Source organism: Eptatretus burgeri, chromosome 11 (assembly GCF_056783735.1).
Source record: "Eptatretus burgeri isolate ZD-2024b chromosome 11, Ebu_testis_v1, whole genome shotgun sequence".
Classification (NCBI taxonomy): Eukaryota; Metazoa; Chordata; class Myxini; order Myxiniformes; family Myxinidae; genus Eptatretus; species Eptatretus burgeri.
Window position 1 is genome coordinate 68,316,975 of NC_140971.1, and position 6,767 is coordinate 68,323,741.

Below are 6,767 nucleotides of genomic sequence, written 5' to 3' on the forward strand. Positions count from 1 at the left end.
AGTGCCCCCGCGTGTGTGGATGAGGCACCGCGGTTGAGTGCCCCCGCGTGTGTGAGTGAGGCACGGAGTGTGGATGAGGAACCGCGGGTGAGTGCCCCCGCGTGTGTAAGTAGTATGGTTTGTGTGAGTAGTGAGGCACGCGTGAGTGAACGGCCGAGTGCAAGGGAGACCGTGTGTGTGAGAGAGCGGTATGAGAGGGAGATGTCGGTTGGCATGCGGGAGCACGCAGCCGCGTCTCCCGGTGTGAATGTGATGCAGTGGACTGTGTGCGTCGTAACACGCAGGTATGCGTGTGTGGAATGGAGACGGAGACGGCGACAGAGGAGAGAAAGCCGAGTAGCGGCTGTAGTTGTTTCGGGGACCGTGCCGGGTTCACCCAGCAGTGAGCACGCGGTCCGTGCTGTGCAACGCACGAGACCACCACGTGCTCGCTTGCGAGAGTGAAGTCCCAGTCCGGAAACGCCAGCGGTGGATTTGCCGCTCCCGCGGACGGACAAAGTTTAGGCAGGATAACGGATTTGGACCGGACGGGTTCTCCACGCGATCGTGTGTGTGAAGCTCCAACGGGCAAAGCACATGTGTTCGCGTGGGGAACCCCTCGAGACGTGGGGCTTGTGTTTTTTTTTATGCGCACGGTGACGTCATGGCTGCACGTGGGGTTGGAATCCGGCAGGAGGGGTATCTCTGCCGGATGGTACCGTCCAAGGAGGGACGAGGTACACGTGCAGCTGCATGACGTCACGGGCAGGTGCAAAGTGCGCGAGTTGCCGCGCTGGTGATGCGCATGGAAAAAAAAAAAAAAAAAAAAAAAAAACAATCCTCACTTTCGGGTGCAAAGGATTCCTGGGCAAGGGGTGGAAGACCCCCTTGACCGGGGCACAGGATGGAAACTAGTTAGGGGGAAGGGTTAGCTTAGTTAGACCGACTTCATGGGGCAGGGGTAAGTCCTCATGGAGTCCGTGGAATGGATTAGTTAGAGGGATTGTAGCCAGATTTAGGTTGGGAAATAAAATGGGATTATTTTGGAGACAGACACAGACTTTGGATGTGTAGAGGGGACGTAGTTTAGCTACGTAGTGTTAAAAGGAACGTGCTATAGTGTAAGGGACGACGTGGGAGCACGAGTTAGTTAGGGGGTGCAGATAGAAGGATGGCAGAGTTCAGTGGTGTGTGTGTTGAAGAGTTGGTGAGTGAAGTGGAAGCATGTGCTTGGTGAGTGAGTGAGGCCAGCGGGTCTGTGTGTATGGAGCGAATGGGGAATGCATGGTGCGATGAGTGATTGGGGGGAGGAGTGACTCCCGCCCAAGGGACCCCGGGGTCAGAGTAAAGTGAGTTAGCTGGGTTAGTCAAATTGAAAAATGGAGGTCGTTTTGCTGTTGGTGGGAATGTAGGCTCGAAACCCATTTGGAGGGGTGCAGGAGCCCTGTTGACGGGCTTGGGAGCGTGGCTGCGAAAGGTGAGTATCGCTGAGTGGGTACCCCGGGCACCAGGCTAGTCGGCCGCGGTAGGCCATGGACCCATGGGGGGCCGGGATAGAGTAGTGGGCACGGGTGCGCCTGCTTGGTGCGGGGGCCCGGGGCGCCGTTAGCCGCGTGGGCAGTGTTGTGGGCACGGGTGACCCTCGGAAAGGGGCCCGGGAAGCCAGCCTGCCACGTGTGCGTTTCAGGGGAGGTGCCATGGGGGGCACTCCCCGGTGTTAGGGAGCTGGTAGGCTCGGAGGCAGTGTAGTGCCCGGGGTGCCATAGCGGGAGATTCGGCAGAGGGTCATGCCTGCCAAAGGGAGCCACGTGTCCCAGCCAGGAGACCGTGTGAGGGCACGGAGCGAAAATTGGGGGGCGAGGCCCGAAATTGTGAGGACACCAACACAGGCGACGGGAATCTGGGTTGTTAGAACCAATAGTTTAAGCGAGAGGCGCTTGTTGAAAGCCCCGGGGTAGTTTAACAGTTAAATGGTTAGGGTAGATTAGGAGATGTACCCCTCCGCACCATCCATCCCCTCGCTGTCGTTGTGGGCCGCTGGACCCACTTGGTGTTAAGATCGCCGAACTCTGGGGAGGCCATCCTGAGGCTTTAATTGGGCCTCGACACAGGACGTTAGCTCTCCCTTATTCCCCTCCGGGAAGGGAACGTAGGGGTGGGGAGTAGGCTAGGTGACAGGATAGGTTAGCTGAACAAGGACGATAAAGGGGGTTAGGGGACGATTTATAGTGGGGAGTAAAAGAAAAAAAAAATAATAATAAAAAAAATTAAGGGGGCTAAATTGGGGTTTGACAAATTAAGGGAGTGGGTATGTACAGTGACAGGCAAAGGCGATAGGTTGGGAGGGAGACAGGTAGGTAGGTCCGAGCCCGCCTTCCAAGTGGCCAGCACCACCGCACTCCCTCCACCAACTTCCACTGACGGCAAAAGCTGGCCAGCTTCATCTGCAGCTGTGGTACTTCAAGGCCTGTGCCGGCCAACTTCATCTATCGGCTGGCCGTGTTTTGCTTCAAGGCGGAGGCCGGCCAACTTCATCGGCAGCTGTGTGCTGCAAGGCCTGTGCCGGCCAGTTCATCTGCTGGCTGTTTTTCTTCGAGGCCTGTGCCGGCCAGTTCGTCTGCCGGCTGTGTTTGCCTGCAGCGGCCTTCTTCTGCGGGCTGTGTTTGCCTGCTACCTTTGCCATGCCATGCCCACTGCCCACGTTCACCAGCCCCGTTCAATTTTGCTTTGCCCCCCCCCCTGTTCATTTCCATGTGCGCCAGTATCAAGGCAACAGTTTGCAAGCTGCGAGAACTGCCCTGTTGGCAGCTACAACACGGGCCTGCAGTGGCGGCCCGTGCACCGTGTTTGCGTCCATCCATTCGTTGTGTTCATTGCATGTGCCACTTGAGCTGGCACGGAGACTGCGTTGTGCAGCCCATGCACCGTTGTGGTTCACTGCGTTCAGTTCAAAAGGGAAGGCCTTGGACTGCGTGTGAGCAGCCAGCCACGTTCCCTGTCACCTGCATTGTTTGAGCCAGAGACTGCATGTGGGCAGCCTGGCTCCCTGCTAACTGCTTTTCTTTTGCAGAGTTCAGTGATCCTGGGCCATGGTTTAGTGTAAAATTTGTAAGTTAAGGTTAAGATGTACTGTAAATATGAGTGCGCCCCCGGCATGTATGTCTTAGCGTCGGCAATTTTATTTAAGTCGCCCGTGTGAGTGAGTTTGTTTAGGTAGTTACGCAGCCCTCAGGTTATTTATTTTGGGGACACGAATACCATGAATGTCGCACTCAGGGATCCGTAGGTAAAATGTACTAGGGGAAAACTACACATGATGGCACACGAAAATTTGACGACTCGGGACGAGTCTGTAAAAAGGGGAGGGGGTAGTGTTGTGGTTACCAAATTCGCAAACCACCATTCAGGTCCCTTTGGTGAGATATCTCGGTAAGTACATGTGTAGTTAGGCCCAAACCCGTTGTCTAGTGGGAATACATGTCATTTATGCGTGCTGCGACTCTTCAGGATAGCCGTTTTTCTTTTACTATCTTTAATTTGGACCAACCGCCATTGTTACCACCACCAGTCACAACATCAACCACCAACCACAACGCCGCTTCACCACAACCGCCACGACCTTCACGTCACACCTCGCAACCGTCGCATCGCCACCGTTCTTGCGCCGCTTGTGGGTACCGGTGTTGGACTCGTGCATGGCGCGCGCCGAACAGCGTGTACAAAATCACGGATTTTGTGCTTCAAAAACGGATCAAAAACGGCACACGCCCACTTTTTGCCGTCCAATCGGTGAGCGAGGGGCGAATTGGCCCCGCCCCCAGGGCGTTGGAGGGCGATCGATATATGCAAATTTATGGATCAAAAAGCATTCACGCCCACTTTTTCTCGGGCCAATGGGGAGCGAGGTGAAAGGTCGAAGGGAGGGGGTCAAAGATGAGAGGGCGAAGCCACGGGGCTGATATAAGCGACCGTGTTCGTCAGTCCAGGGAGTGGTAGAGTCGAGAGGGAACAGAGAGTCAAGACTTCGTGGGCGGTGGAGTTGGCAAGAAGGAGCTGGTCGTCGTGTGCGTTGGAGTCGGAGCGGAGGGGACGGAGCTGTGGAGAGGCGGCGAGGGCAGACGAGGGGGTGCTCGCGTCGTGCAGGGAGCTGCACCCCAGGGAGGCCGACAGCGCGACCTGGCCGAGGTGGAGACGCTCGTTGCGGGGCAATAAAAATCCTCTATACCCCGAGCATCAGCAACCCCCTCCTGTTTCCCCCCGCGCTGAGATAGTGCGACCAAGGGGGCCCCTTTCCCACCCCCTACCAGACACTGCCCGCGAGGCCCGCGGAGTTGAGGCACCATCGCCGCTCCGCGTCTCATCACCAGACGGGTAGGCCCGACCCGGTCTCGGCCTCAGGCCCGCCTCATCCTTTGAGGGTATTCTTTCCTTGGTTTTGGGTATGTGTTGTCGGCGCCGTCTGTGAAGTAAAATTGTATAAGTGTTGCCGTGTGCTCGCGTAATCGGTAGTAGATCTGCATTGTCGCATTTGCTTTTTGTGTAAATTGAATTGTGTTTTTCTTTTCTGTGTGCTTTTGGTGGAATTGAATATGTGTGCTTTCCGTTCATCGCGAATAAATGTGCTTTGTGTTGAACTGTTTCCCGCTTCGCTTCGTCATTTCTTTCATTGAATCCTCATCTTGCTTCACGTAAAGGGTTGGTAGTGGGCTGAATACGCCCGATAATTAATCGAACCGTCGAGGTCGACGATAACACCGCTCGGTTATCCCGATAGTACGGAACGGGTCGCTTAAGTGGCCCGTGTCCGAAGTCGACCTGCGGCGAGGTGCGATCGCCCGGTCTACCCTCCGCGTGGGTACTTAGGTAGGTCGAATTTGGCGAGCAACCCTATCCCACGCGGGGGCTGATTGGCTCGATCGCGGTGAGACCGAAAGGTCCGCCCGTGACTGGTTCCCGGCGTTAGTCCGAGAGGGTCACGACTGGATTGTCCGTCCGGTGGGCGACGTGCCGCGATTCGAGTTACGTGGCCGTCAGCACGCCGGCGGGCGCGAATCCGCAACAATATATATATATATATATATATATATATATATATATATATATATATATATATATATATATATATATATATATATATATATATTGTTGCGGTTCTGGAAGCCGCATGTCTCCAAGGCAATGGCATCCATCATACAGTGATCCCCAGACAGTTATTTCATTAATATACGTGCAGTTACACCTTTCCCTCATGTCTAATGGGCCAAACGGGACGAAGTGCATTATGTGGATTTTCATAGTTCGGTCTGATTATTATATCTCTATCTTCATTTCAACTCTTTTCCTCTTATTCCTGAAATAAATCCAAGCAGGCACCGCACCCAGATGGCTGGCTGTGAAAACCGCAGCCACACCCATCACTATGGGAATGCGTCCTTGCAGAGGCAAAAGAAGCCTCAACCACACGATGGATGATGGAAAAATCCTTCGCTGCAAGATACGGTGTCAAAGGGAATAGGAGAACCATGCAATAAATCCCAACGCTGTACAGGACGTGTGTGGCACACTCTTTTCAACCCATTTCTGCATCTAATAATTATGTCCAATTTTTTCCTTCAATCCTTGACACAGATCAGGGCCAGTTCCATGCTCAGGCAGCCACCTTTGAGGATCACCACTGTGATAAATAACTACATGCACGATAGCGGACCCGCACGCAGCCCTGTGATATTTATCATAGCACAGTACGAGCACGAATAGCATACCTCTTTGTTGGGGTCTGTGCGCTGGTTCACAACGGCATCTTACCATCGATTCTCACTCGCCACCACGGCGACCAATGTCTCCCGCGGACGGCACATATCGTCCCACACCTCCACCTCGTTGCATCTGCCACCAAGCAGAGGAATGATGTATGGCCTGGATCACTCTGGCCGCATGGCGTACGAAGGAAAGCATTGATCAGTGCCAACCGCAGTGCACCAGGGGTGCCCGACCGGGCACACGGTGCCGACGCTGCCCTCAGCCAGTCGCCGTAGCACGGCCCGGGAGTTCCTTGCAAGGCGATTCATATCGCGGGGTTTGGAGGGAGATGTTTCCGCAGCTCTGCCATGTCTCACCAGATGTAAAATAAGGCTGCTTTGGGCAATGGTGGCTGGGCCGAGCAGTGGCCGTGGCCCAATGGGAACGTCCGACTCAGGTAACGATGCATCGCTTTGGGGCAGTGATCCTGCACCGCAGGGCTGATAAAGGATGGATCGAGAAGCCATCCGAAGTAGAGTCATGGCCATCCTCATCCTTTTTGTCTGGCCTTGGATCGATCTCTGCATACGTCTGCCACTCCACCCACTCGCTCTCGATTCCGCCTCCTTCACCCACTCGCCACTGGCTCCACCCACCCACCTCATCCCGTTTGCCACTCCGCCCACTCACTCTCCCTCGCCACATTATCCGCCTGTGCCTCGTCGCTGGCTCCACCCACCCACCTGATCCCGACTGCCTAATCCTAGTCCACCTAAAATCCTCCTCACGCCTGATGGTCTCACCCATTTTCTGGATCAGCGCAGACGCTGCGCTGGCATTGTAGCCAAGCAGGAGACAACACGCCGACTATCAAAGAGGGATCGCTCAGCGGAGCATCCCCCTAAAACGTACTGGGTAGCGCGGTCGGTCAACCGTGCAAGGTATTACGAGATCGTTAGCCTCATCTCCTCTCCTTTCTTCTCATTAACTCCTCTTTATCGGGTTTTGTGTGTTTGTGTGTGTGTGTGTGTAATGGTGCCAGTCCTAGC